The 14,123-nt window shown below is 43.0% G+C and overlaps 1 protein-coding gene across 1 annotated transcript in view; it reads right to left on the reverse strand.

Annotated features, from left to right (window-relative positions):
- Positions 1–14,123, reverse strand: part of NAT8L (N-acetyltransferase 8 like) — a 66,067-nt gene that overhangs the window by 851 nt on the left and 51,093 nt on the right. The gene's annotated exons all lie outside the window — the stretch shown is intronic.

The raw sequence follows: 14,123 nt of genomic DNA on the forward strand, positions 1-14,123 counted from the left end.
TCACAAGTCTATCCTGCTCTTCCTGTCACAGCAATTAACACTAGGCAGAAAAAATGCCCCAAATCTTCTAGGAATGCTGCGTGAAGGATCAAGTACTGGAGAAGTACAACTGCTGATCTTTCAAGTCCTGTAATTTCATGACTCTCTGGGCTACCTCAGGCTGATTCGTATACTCCATCAGATTCATGGGAATGAATTTAAAAAATCAAGACCCATAAAGTACCCTTCAGTTCTTCCCTGCTAAGGACAGACCTCCCACACCCAACCAACTACTCTACGTCTCTGTTACTGATCAGCTCTTCATTTTTCGTTCCTTGTTCTCACTCTCTAACGAGTGACTATCTCATTCCCTGTCTGCTTGCCAGTCCAATGGCATTTCATGGGAGTCATACCTTCTCGTGCTGCTGCTTCACAAGTTGGAACCACCTGAGCAAAATAAATAACTCACAACTCATTTCTACAGTCAACGTTATTGATCTGGGACAAACAACAGACACTTCTGGCACCAGGTCTATCTCCGGTTGGAACCCTTTTGGGCCAGGATGTCTTTCTCCTGGATGTATTAAAGGATCTTTCCAAATATGGGGAAAATATACATAGAATAATGTTACTAAAACAATGTTTGCAATTTTAGATAGGAAACAAATTCCCTGGCATTATTTTCTCTAAGTACAACATTTTTTAAAGCAGTCCAGTGAATAGAAGGCAGCTTAGCAGAGATCCAACAAGATTTGAAATCATTTTACAAAACAGGTCCACATATCTGCTAAAGGAAATCTCTGTTATATATAAAATTTAGGAGAACATATGGGCAGAAATCCAGGATACATATCTAAATGGGAAAGAGATTTTGGTTCACCAGTATATCCTCAGATGTGGCTCTTTATTTGATCTTGACCTCCTTTCACTTCATCTATTAACATGGTGGTAGAAAGTGCCATCAAGTCATAGCTGACTTATGGTTACCCCTCCTGGGGTTTTCAAGGCAAGAAAGTAACAGAGGAGGTTCGCCATTGCCTACCTCTGCAACCCCGGTCTTCTTTGGAGGTCTCCCATCCAATTAGCTTAAAATATATACTAGATGGTGCCTAAACCCAAGCAAACTACATCATATTACTAGTCCATATCCACTTTCTTATTGGAAGAAGTGTGGTGAAACTGGTTCTTATTTTTTTATCTGGTGAGACTGTGTTAAGATACAATACTTTTTACATTAAACAGATACCATATCAATAAAACAACCAGTTATTCCATTCCCCTACAATCCAAAATAAACCCACAGTAAAGAGGAGTTTTACACAATAAAACAATCTCCACAACCAGAAAAGAACTCATCATATTCTTATTAACAGCAACCAAACTCTCACTGGCAAAAAATTGGAATCGAAGGGGAATCTCCTACCTTCACAAGCTGGTATAATACCATTTTGGAAATCATAATAATAGACAAAATCTCAACACAACTGAATAGTATGGAAACCCCAATTATATCTATCTCCTTAGAAAAATGTCCCCCCTTTATTTCATATGCACAATTAGTGAAAGAATGTAAGACCATCTAAATGTAAGGATACAAACATACACACAATTCTATTGTATAATTAAAAACAGTATCGTAATGTATGACAATACAATACTGCTGACAAATATTTAATTGTAAGCTCTGATGTCCCATCTTTACAATAACGCCAAAGATCCATGTCAGTGTATAGTAGGTTCTGTTCCTTTATTTCAGGACTCCCTGTTGTTGTAAATGTGCTACAATTTCAAATTCAAAAAACAAATTTTTTAAAAAACAGCTGATCGTGTGGACGGGAGAGGGAGAGAATCAAGTGAAGCTCACTCACAAGGCTGTCTTTTGTTCTGGGACTTCTGGGAACTGGGTGAGAAGAGGTGAAAATAACTTAAGCAAGGCAGCTTCATTTTACAAGAAAAGGAACAATGGAGGGGAAGTTAGTTTTCCTTTCTTTCTTCAAGCTATTCAAACGTAAGACTATTATCCCTTTGGAAACAAGAGATGTTTACTGGTGAAGCTGCTGTAAGTGTCCTGAGAATGTTTAAAAAATCTTATGTATTAATAGCCAAGTGGCTCTGATCTGAGGATACTTGACTCCAGAGGCTGGAGCCATAAACAGACAAGACCAATCTTCCTACACATCTGAAAAATGACACAGGTTTGTAGAAAAATCTGAATCTAAAAAAAAGAAAGAAAAAAATGAGTGTTTTTTAAAAAAACAAAACCAAAATGATAAAAGGAGAGCCAGTAGCTGTAACCAGATGCCCTCAGTGGCTGTTGCTAAGTAACCTTAACAGTTTAGCCAGTATTCTAGGCTTGGTTTCTGTTAGGCAAATGTAAAGGGAGGGGGCAGGGGCCTTTCTAGGGCTGTTTTGGCTTTTGAGGGAGGACTCATTGGGGCAAGGCCCAGAAACAACCACCAGGTGATTTGTTACCACCCAACTTTCATTACTCACCCAGGCCTGGCTGCTTGCTACTATTCAACAGCAGGTCTATCCGCAAGCCAGTGTAGTGTAGTTATTAGTTTCAGAGTAGGATCTGGCAGATGCGGTTCAAATCACCACTCTGCTATGAAAGCTAACTGGATGCCTTTAATCCAGTCACACTCTCTCAGCCTAACCCATCTTTTAGAATTGTGAGAGCAATATGGAGGCAAGGAGAATGATATAAGCCACTTTCGGTCCACATTGTAGAAAAAAGCAGTATATAAATGAAGTGAATTAAGAAATATAGATGAAGATGGTGGACAGATAAAAAATAAGTTACTTAGTTTGAACTTAAGAAGAGGATTTCATCAACAAAAGTCTTCAGGCCCTGCAAAGGGATGGGGAGGGTGAAGGAAGGAACAATAAAAGAGAATATTCTCCTAATGAACCTCCTCAGAGATTGACTGCATGAGCCCGAAAGTGCACAGCAAGACAGCACTCAGTGCCACTGGAGCTGCGAAATCAATTCCATGCCCTTGCTGATGTGACAGAATCATTGGCAGATATACAAGGACCTGAAAGAACAAGTATGGGTGCCATGGAAATACAAACAAATAACAAAAGAAAGCAAAGCAAAGTCTTTGTGATTGGTGACCCTCTGAGGGGTATGGGATGTCATGTGTGCAGGCTTGACCCCATGGCCGGAGAGGTGTGTTGCTTGCCAGGAGAGAAGATTAAGGATATCACAGATCAGATGCCCAAGCTAGTCAAACCAACAGACCACTACTCATTTGTGATGGTCCACGTGGGAACAAATGACACGGCCATGAACACTATTAAGAACATTAGGGCTGACTATGAAGTCCTTGGGAGGCAACTGAAAGTAATGGGAGCACAGGTGGTATTCTCTTTGATCCTGCCTGTCAGAGGAAGAGGAATGAAACAGGAACAGAAGATTATGGAGGTGACCCACTGGCTGTATTCATAGTGCAGGCGGGAGCAATCTGGATTCTGGGGCTATGGACTACATTTTCTTGAAAATGGCTTAGCACACGATGGACTTCACCTATCAAGGACAGGGAAGAATATGTTTTGAAGGGACCTGGGGAGATTCCTTGGAAGAGCTTTAAACTGACACTGCAGGGTAATGGAGACAACTGCCATATCTACTTTATCTACTAATCCAGACAGGAAGCTATGACTTAGTAGGCATTACAGAGACTTGGTGGGATGATTCCCATGACTGCAACGCAGTAGTGGTTGGGTATGAGTTATTCAAGAACAAGAGGAAGTGTCATAGAGGAAGTGGAGTGGCATTGTATGTTAGGAAATAGTGAGAGAGTGACAGCCTAGTGGAAAGTGTCTGGGTGAAGATAAAGGAGGGAAGGACAAGCAGTATTGTGGTTGGGGTCTGCTACAGACTTCCTGACCAAGGAGATGAGGTGTATTCTGCCTTCTGTGAGTAGCTGAATAGGGTATCCAAGAAATATGACTTTGTAGTTATGGGAGACTTCAACGTCCCTGATGTGTGCTGGAAGACCAACTCTGCTACATGTCCAGGATCACACAACGTCCTGACCTCCCTAACCGACAACTTCCTTTCTCAAATGGTGGAGGAAGCAATGAGAGGCTCGGCCATACTGGACTTGGTATTAACCAACAAGAAAGGTTTGGTTTATGGGGTAAAGGTTGTGGGAACCTTAGAGAGAACTGATCATGTCCTCCTAGAATTTCTTTTGCTGTGGGGTACCAAGTGGATTTGTAGCCAAACATGCATGTTAGATTTTAGTAGGGCAAACTTTAATAAATTTAGAGATATTATGAGAATTATTCCATGGACACGAATGCTGGAAGGGAAAGGAGCGAGTGAAGGATGAGCTCTTCAAAAAGAAGAGAGCTTGCGGGCTCAAGCTACCACCATTCCAGTAAGATGGAAATGTGGTAGAGGATCCGAGAAGCCAATGTGGATGAACAGAGAGATCTGTGATGAGCTAAGGAAGAAAAAGACGATGCTTAAGAAATGGAGAGATGGAAATGCATCTAAAGAAAAGTATCTAGGGGTGGTTAAGCACTGTAGGGCATCAGAGAGGTCAAAGCTCAGAATGAGCTGAGACTTGCCAGAGGGGCTTGCCACAACAAAAAAAAATATTGTTCAGATATGTGAGGAGCCAATGGAAGGTAAAGGTGGCAAAATCCCAATTGCTGGGAAAAAATGGAGAAACTGACAGAGGACAGAAAGGCTCAATGCCTATTTTGCCTCAGTTTTCTCTCTGAATGAGCGAAGAGCCCACCTAAAGATGACAGTAGACAAAGCATGGGTTCAGGGTTGCTGGTTGACATGGGCAGAGAACATATTGAGAAGCGCCAAGCTGCACTGGAAGTGTACAATCCCCCTGGGCCAGATGGGGTACACCCAACAGTGCTTAAAGAACTTTCAAAAGATTTTGCAGACCTTCTGACAATCATCTTTCAGGCCTCTTGGAGGTCAAGCGATGTGCTGGAAGACTGGAGGAGGACAAATGTCATCCCAATCTTCAAGAAAAGGAAAAAAGACAATCCTGGGAACTACAGGCCAGTCAGCCTGACCTCTGTCCCAGGGACGATACTGGGGCAGATATTAATGGTATCAATCTGCAAGCATCTGGGAGACAACATGGTGATAGGGGGAAGTCTGCACAGAACTGTCCCCAACAGGTTCTGCCAGACCAATCTCATCTCCTATGACCGACTAACAGGCTTACTGGATCATGGGAATGTTGTCCATGTTATTTATTTGGATTTCAGTAAAGTTTCTGACAAGGTTCCTCATGATGTTCTGATGGGTAAACTGGAGAACTGTGGATTGGACTCTAGGATAGTTAGACGGATAGGGAACAGGCTGGATAACTGCACCCAAAGATCAGTTGTCAATGGCATCATGTCTGATTGGATGGAGGTGTCCAGTGGAGTGCCACAGGGCGCGGTCCTCGGATCAGTGCTTTTCAATATTTTATAAATGATCTGGATGAGGGTGTGAAGGGATTGCTTATTAAGTTTGCAGATGACACCAAACTGGGAGGAGTAGCAAATACCCTTGAAAATAGAGATAAAATTCAACAAGATCTGAACACACTGGAAAAGTGGGAGGATTTGAATAAGATGTGATTTAACATGGATAAGTACTGGATTCTGCACCTGGGTAAGAATGCAAAACATGCATACTGGATGAGAGGATACACTTCTGGGTAACAGTGAGTGTGAATAAGATCTTGGGATACAGGTGGATGGGAAGCTAAATATGAGCAGCTGGTGTGAAGCAGCAGCAAAAAAGGTGAATGCAATCTTGTGGTGTATCAACAAAGGCATAACATCCAAATCACAACATGTCATTGTCCCACTATACATGGCATTGGTCAGGCCGCGCCTGGAATATCATGTGCAGTTTTGGAGGCCTCACTTCAAAAAGGATGTGGATAAATTGCAGCGGGTACAAAGAAAAGCAACCAGGAGGAGCCTGGAGATCAAGCCCCAAGAGGTAAGGCTGAAGGACTTGGGAATATTCAGTTTGGAGAAGAGGAGGTTGAAGGGAGACATGATTGCTCTCTCTTAAGTATTTAAAAGGCAGCCACTTAAGAGAGGGAAGGGAGGTGTTCCTGTTGGCAACAGAGGATAGGACTCCAAACAACAGGTTTAAACTACAGGAGAGAAGGTACCAGCTGGATGTTAGGAAAAACTTCTTCACCTTAAGAGCAATTCATCAGTGGAATTGGCTGCCTAGGGATGTGGTGGGTTCCCCTTCATTGGCAGTCTTCAAGTAGCAGCTGGACAAATTCTTGTCAGGGTTGCTTTAGGCTGTTCCTACATTGGGCAGGGGTTGGACTAGATAGTCTGTAAGGCCTCTTCCAACTCTATGAGCCAAGCTACAAGTGACGCCTGTGTCCTGACACAGGTTGGACACTTGTCAGCTTACCTCAAGTTTTGATGGGAAATGCAGGCGTCCTGGTTTTACAGCTTGGCTCTCCATTACAGCTGCAAGACCAGGATGCCTACATTTCCCATCAAAACTTGAGGGAAGCTGACAAGTGTCCAACCTGTGTCAGGCGTCACTTGTAGCTTGGCCCTATGGTTCTAAGGAGAAAGGGAAATGTGAGCATATGGAGGAGGGAAAGCAGAAACAGTGTGGGGCGGGGGATACAGGGAAAAGTAAAGTACTGCCCCTCAAGTCCTTGTTGGTTCCCCACCACACAGCTGGGCCCTGCTGGCACCACACAACTGGGCCATAGGGGAGGGGCTGCCAGGGTGAGGTGGAAAGAAGAAGACGGGAGGCAGACAAGATTGGGTAGGAAGGATAGAAGGAAGCAGGAAAAGGGAGGAAGGTTATGGGAGGAGGAAAGGGAAAGAGGACTTAATGGGAGAGGAGGGAAATGAGATGCCCCCGCAAGTCTTTACAGGTTCCCACTTGTTAAACAAATTTCAGACTCACTACTAAGACTGAAGGCACAAACTTGCTGGTGTTTCAGAATTCTTTCTTTCTTTTGCTTACAAAGAAGGCATGCAGAGGAACAGCACTGAGTTATGTTTTGGTCAGGTCTGCTTTCTCTTTGGGGAGACAACCTTCTACAAAAGAAATCTAGAGCTAGAAAAATAATAATCAGAGTTTTGAATTGTCAGCAAACAGAAATCCAGAAATGACCCACCAATAAAGCCTGGCTAAATAAGGACTAAATGAATCCATCTGGTAAGATTCAGGTATGGGAGAAAAGGAACAGAGAAGCTGGCATGTTAGTCAAAGCATTCCTGTGACTTTACATTACAAATTGTAGCATTCCTTTCCAAAACAGGCTTTAAATGATTTTTTAAAAATATTTAATTTGAAGAGAAAAAGGGGCGGATTACAATAATCCCACACAACAGGAAAAAAAATTGACAGAGAGAAATCTACACAGAAGCATCCATAAAAGGCTTCCAAATATCTAAAAATAAGTCCATCCTCAGTTGTCATCTATATACCATATGTTCAAATATAGATAAAGTTTTGAGGTCCTCCATCCATTGACTTATGGAAGGTGGGCAATTTCCAAAATTGTTGTATTTTACAATAAGCATCCAGACTTTAAATTTTCCTACAATTACCCAAACTTTTATTTATTTAGGATATTTCTATGCTTTCTCTCCAGAGGCCTGCCTGAGGTAGTTTATAAACCACCACCTAGAGATCATTTTAAATTAAAGTGCTTATTACTGCAAAGATTCTTGTGGCACCTTGAAGACTAACACATTTACTGTGGCAAACACACACACACACACACACACACACACACACACACGGTAGAAACAAGACAAGAGGAAGAGGAGAAGGTATTCCACAATAAGATGGTGGTGGAAAGTACCGTCAAGTCATAGTTGACTTATAGTAGAGTTTTCATGGCAAGAGACTAACAAAGGTGATTTGCCATTGCCTGCCTCTGCTACCCTGGTCTTCTTTGGAGGTCTCCCATCCAATTACTAACCAAGGCCAACTCTGCTTAACTTCTGAGGGGATCAGGCTCAACTGGGCTATCCAAGTCCGGGTATACAATAAGATCAAATCAATCAAGAGCTCAAGTGACATTGCTATGCAAACACACGTAACAGTACCTAGTAAAAACAGAAAATTCAGTCAACAGGTGATGAATCAATAAAGTGAAATAGTATATGTAATAAGAGATTATTACGTTCTGTGGTGAGCTAACTATCCCCAGGTTCCATCAAGAATAAGGTTGGCAATGTCAAATTTGAACATAAATACCTACTCAGCCTACTGATGCTGGAGTCTACCTTTGAAACCTTTCTGCCTTGGGTGGACCAGTTGCTGAGTGGTCCAGCACTTTTTTTTGGATGCAGACAGCCTCACGTTCAATGAATTTCCAATTAAAATGATACGGTAGTAGTAGGTGATGGGAAAGACCTTTGCCTGATACCTTGGTGAGGCGCTGCCAGTAGACAACACTGAACTAGGCAGATTAAAAGGTCTGACAGTATAAGGATGCTTCACATACCCATGCAATGAAGTAAGGTAACTGGTTTCTGAATGCTTCTATTATTATTGCATGGTTTGTGTTCGTTTATTATTTTGCACTGGCAACATCCAGTTTGGCCAGTGTAAATGATGGAAGGGCGTTCTGTCCCCCGTCCCCCACCTCCTTCATCTATTTGTATCTCTGCTAAGTGAAGTTAACAATTCTTGCACATAATGGAATAGCCTTTGGCTCATGAATGTGCCACAATAAATTTGGAAGGTGTTGAAGTGTCGCAAGACGGTTGCTTGGTTCCAACAGGCTGAAACTGCTGTTTTCCCCTGCACCTTGTTCTTAGAGTGATCATCTATTTACACTGTTGGGATTTATGCCTTTACAGAGCTTTAATCTGGAAACTTACAGAGTTAGCTTTAGGTGTAAAAATCCTCTCCCCTCAGAGAAGTTCTCTCTCTGCTCAGTTCCTTTCAAAAAGTAATAACTACAGCAAGTTAAAGTAGCTGTTTTGGGAAAGGGTGGGTCATGTGAATGTACAGATGGCCACTCAAAGAATAGGTAGGTAAACGGTCTTTCCTTCTTCATGTTCTCTGGGCATCACACAGATGGGTGAAGCCCTGTCCAAAAGCACTGTAGACGGCGGATGAGGTGGCTGCTCTGCAGAGCTTGGGAAGGCAAACTGAAGATATTTGCAGAAGACCAAAACAATACCTCTGTTGGAATGAGCTCATAGTGTCCCAGTACGAATATTATGAACAAAGTCATAGTAGAGATTGATGGTGGGGGTTACCTAGTGGCTGAAGCTTTAGGAAAATACCTTGGCCTGAGTAGCACAAGCTTCCTAAACAGATGGCCAGATCTCTGTGAATGTCGAAAAAATGAACAGCTCTTTCTGCATCCAAAATAGGATCCGGAAAGTAGGTTGAAGGAACCAAGTCTTGGCTCATTTTAAACCCAGAGGCAACTGCTGGCAGAGGAAGATGTCTAGGCATCTTCGAGGAATTAGAGGTAAGGAGGGTCTGAGTCCCAAGTCTGTGGGCCCTTTTTGCCAATTAGACTGCAATCAGAAACACCACTTTACATGTAAAACACTTCAAATTACAGATAGTCAAGGGCTTAAAGCTTTTTCTCACGAACTGGGTGAGGACCAGGGGCTGATCCCATGACCAAGTGGATGGAGCAATGGGAAAGACTGATGATGCCCTTTAAGAACTGCTTCACAAGAGACTGGATACCTCCATAGTAACGTATGTGATGTTGCTATAGCCACCAGATGGTCTTGAAAGATAAGCCTGCCAAACCTAGAGAGCATAGGTGGAGAAGGTATTTTTAGGATGGAAGTCACCAGGCAGGCAGATGGATCCCGTCCCTGTACTGAATAATAGGTGTGAAAGTGCTTCCACGTATGCTGGCAGGGCCATTTAATAGCAGCATGCGTAACTGATGAAAGTGGGATTAGGCTTCTGAGCACTGCTTCTGGAATGCACTGAACTTTTTTCCATGAGAGTCCCGATTGATTAGAAATTGTGATTGAACCAGCACTGCAGAGGTTCCATCCTTAGCCTAGCAAATTGCAAACTGGTGCTAATGAGGGGAGTTAAACATGGGAGTTTAGTGAGGCAGTTTCAGGAGGTTCCAAGACAGATAAAGACAGAAAGTCTTCGAAGACAGAAACAAGGATACATGAGTAGCACTGCTGTGTGCTTTCCGCAATGGTGCAAGGAATTTAAAGAGTATGATACATTAACCTCCTTGATTCAGTATTCTGCCTAGTTCCTTACCTTAACACCTTTAAACAACCAAACCAGCTATAAGGTTAGAATGCCAGCAGGGGGCAGAGGGAATCCAGTGTTTTGAAAAGACTGTCATATGTATGATTATCTGCTCATGACATATTAAGCTGAAAAAGGGCACTTTGACCAGCTGGTTATCTGCTTTTTTCAGCAAAGGGGCTCAACCTAGGATAACTTCCAAACTGCTGAGTTTATTAATGATAAAGCCACACTATCCACAAGTTCAGCATCTGGGGATGCAGCCCTGTTGGCTAATGGAATCCTTGGGATCAGGATAATCTCCTTGATCAATTGGCTCTGATGAGTCTCTACTAGAGTGTACTACAACATGTGCCAAGATTGAGCATGAAGGGGCGGACTTTCTTTTGTTGACTTTTTTCTTCCTTGGTTCCGAGAGAGATTGGGCTGATTACTTTAGTTTTCGCCACTTGGTTGACTTGGTACCAGGGCAGTTCCGTACCAAAAGCTGTCAAGAGTGAGAACATGAATTGGCAGAGCTGAAACCAAGCCAAAGTGTCTCTGAGTGGTAGACACTGATAGTTCAGCCACTGCTAACAAAGGCAAAGACTGACTTGGTTACATCTTGCTGGCTTTATGAATTTGAGACAGTGGCTGCATGTCTCAACTGTATGTTGATTTCCAGGACACAGAAGGCACCGTGGTCATCAGGTGAAGGTAGCTTTTCTGCACACCTTCAACACATTTTAAAGGTTGTCCTCTGTACCAGAGACGCCAAGATGCCCCAGAGGGCTAAGGACAGAAGAAGAAAAAGTAGAAAAGACAACTGATCATGGAGAAAAACTTCATTTTTAAAAAAAGCTGACAGAGAAGCTATCACTGAAGTTCCCAAAAGGCTACTGCTGTTGTGGCTGAAAAAACAAACAAACCCTGAGTCGGAAGACACAACTCTTCACCCTCGGAGATATGCAATACAAACTGTACCTCTGAGGGGAGGGGAGAGGATTTTCACATTTGAAATCTAGCTCTGAATCAAAGCTTTGAGTACATACAAAGCCCATCATCAGCGTGATGCACCGAGACCATGAACTAGTAAATTATTTTTTTCAAATTTGCTATTTCTCAGGAACTTAATTTCTCTTCCCCTAATATGTCATTGTCAGTATGTAATACCTTTGATGAAAAAAACTAAAACAGTGGCAAATGACTCCATTATCATGCAATGCCAACTTTTTATGATTATTGAATTTGTGGTTTTTTAAAAAAATCTTGATATCTTGTTATTGGTAAAGTAATCCATTTAGAAGAATCATCTGCAATATTCTTCAATATTATTTGCTGAAAGACTTCACAGGAATGTTGTGCAGTGTAGCTCTGGCACAAACCTCTGTATAGCCTCAGAATACTTTTACTCTTTTATTCCAACCTACTTTAAAAAGCTCAGCAAACCATGGGAGAACTGTTAGTCGTGAATGATTATACAAGAACAATACACTTTTAAATGCACAGTTTCACCAGATCCCCTCATGCTCCATTAACAAATTAGTGTCTAAAATAAAAAAAGACTGGGTGGCAGCATCACAGATTCCAGCTCTCTTGTTCTAATAAAGTGAACTACAGCACTGACAGGCCTTGTGTGAGCATCTGATTTTAAGTTTCAGCACCCGAACATTTTATCTTGGGTTTGAAAGATGGCTCTAATTCCCCTTCTTCCTTCTAAGAGGCACAATTCTTCCCTTCCCTTCTAAGTATGGAGGATAGGATGGGCACTGGCAGAAAGCATCCAAATGCAAGCAGTACTTGCGTGCAACAAGAGAATTGGTATGGGGGCAGAAGTCTGTAGCCCAAGGTCAGATTCCTAAGACCCAGTATCAACTGTGAGCCAAACCTTGCACCCCATAGCAATTCACGTGTACGGGGGTTAGCTTGGCAAAACTGCAGCTGCAGGAGATGCATCAGTTGTAATGCAGAAATGCCACCAGCAGTGACATCACCAGCACTGCTGGACAAAGGGTAATTGTGATACTTTTGGAGGCTGGGGAAACAGAACTGGTGATCAATATGCCCACTAAATAAGTTGAAGTGGAAAAACACACATACACACACTCATCATTTATTTTTTAAATAAAATACAAAATGGGAAGAGTACCTTAGAAAAATAACTTGAAAAAAATCTGAAACATAAATTGTACAAATGTGCACTGTCTTTTCTCTGTACAAACAATTCCGTCCGGAGGAGGTGAAGCCTTTTCCAAGGCAGCCCAGGGTCTTCTTGAGATTCCCTGTAAGGATTTTGTTGGGAGAGCCGGGCACTTGCCCTCCTTGTCTCATTGCTCAAGGCCGATAGTTCTGAAAAAAGGAAAACAAAATACTGTGATGTGTGTTTGCGCCCAAACACACTGCTGACTTTCCCCATGCCACGTACTTTTGTTTCTTTTTCAAACAACGTTGTTCACTGTAAAATATCATTTGCAGGATCCTTTCAGTCCTCCTAAAGCTGCACTGCATACTTTCAGTCTTGAAGAGCACGTGCAGAACGCTACTACTAGACGGATGGCTGGGGCCAGCTCTTGGGAGCACGTAACCCTGATATTACAGCAACTACACTGGCTACTAATCTGCTCTCAAGCTCAATGTAAGGCGTTGGTTTTGTCTTTAAAGCCTTATATGGCTTTGGACCAGGATATCTAAAGGACTGTCTTCTTCCATATGTTCCTGCCCAGAATTTAAGATCACAGTGAGAGGCCCTCTTGACTGTCCCATCAACGAAAAAAAGCTCAGTCGGGGGATACGCACAAGAGGGCTTTTTCGGTGGCAACCCCACAATTATGGAACCCCACCCCCCCACCCCGGGAGGTGTGCCTAGTCCCATCATGTTCAATCCCTAGGAGGCAGCTCAAGACGGTTTTATTTCGGACAGCATTTGACTAAATTAGTTTTTTCTATTTATCGGCAGTCCTAAATTGTGATTTTAAACTGTGGCCTTTTCTGTATTTTATATGATTATTGTCAGCTGCCAAGCACTGTAATGTGGAAAGGGGGTTAATAAATGTTTTAAATAAATAAATAACTCTATTGCATATATTAAAATACACCAGAAAACTTTGGTCATTATTACTCTTTTAAGGTTTGTGCTGAACATTTCTACCCCTTAGAGACTAAATGTCTGCTTGAAGTTGCAAGACCAGGGCCGTTTCCACATGACTTACCGGCCTCCGGAGCATTGCGCAAAACATGCGGAAGATAGCATCTTCTTGCGCAAAATTGTGCCAGGAAGATGCTATCATCTGGGAGTTTTGCATGACATTGCATCTTCCTGGCATGATTTCACGCGAGAAGACGTTATCTTCCGCGTGTTTTGCGTAACGGTCCGGAGGCCGCTAAGTCGTGTGGAAACGGCCCATGACAGAAGAACATACTTGGCCAAGAAAGCAGAATCCACACCCTGCTGCTGTTGCTCTGGAGCAGTGATGCTCACTCAGTGACTGGGAAGCCACATGTGGTTTTCTAACATGCCACCTGTGTCTCTTCTGAGCATTGCTCCTAATGAGAGATCCACCCCATGCTTCGGGACAATGGGAAGGTCATGTCCAGTGCAGCTTGTGGTTGACAGGCTGTTTCCACCTTGAAGGGTCTGGAAGAGCCTTCCTGAGCTGTAGCCTTCATACTAGGGACGGAAGTAAAGGCCCTGTCCTTTCCAACAGCAGCCCCACCCTTCTCCATAGCCTCTGAGCTCTCATCCCAGCGGCCGAGCAGCTGCCAGGAGGAAGAGCGAGGAAAACCATCACCCAAACCACAGCAGCCACCAAGGGCAAAGAGCAATCTGGTCAAAATGCATGCATTGCCTGTGTCTAGGGGATGGATTTACTCCCCTTTTCCCACAGCCAGTTCTCCCGGCAATCCAGTCCTCTCACTAGAGTGGCCTCATGCTGAGGAGAGA

This window comes from Eublepharis macularius, chromosome 6 (assembly GCF_028583425.1).
Source record: "Eublepharis macularius isolate TG4126 chromosome 6, MPM_Emac_v1.0, whole genome shotgun sequence".
NCBI lineage: Eukaryota > Metazoa > Chordata > Lepidosauria > Squamata > Eublepharidae > Eublepharis > Eublepharis macularius.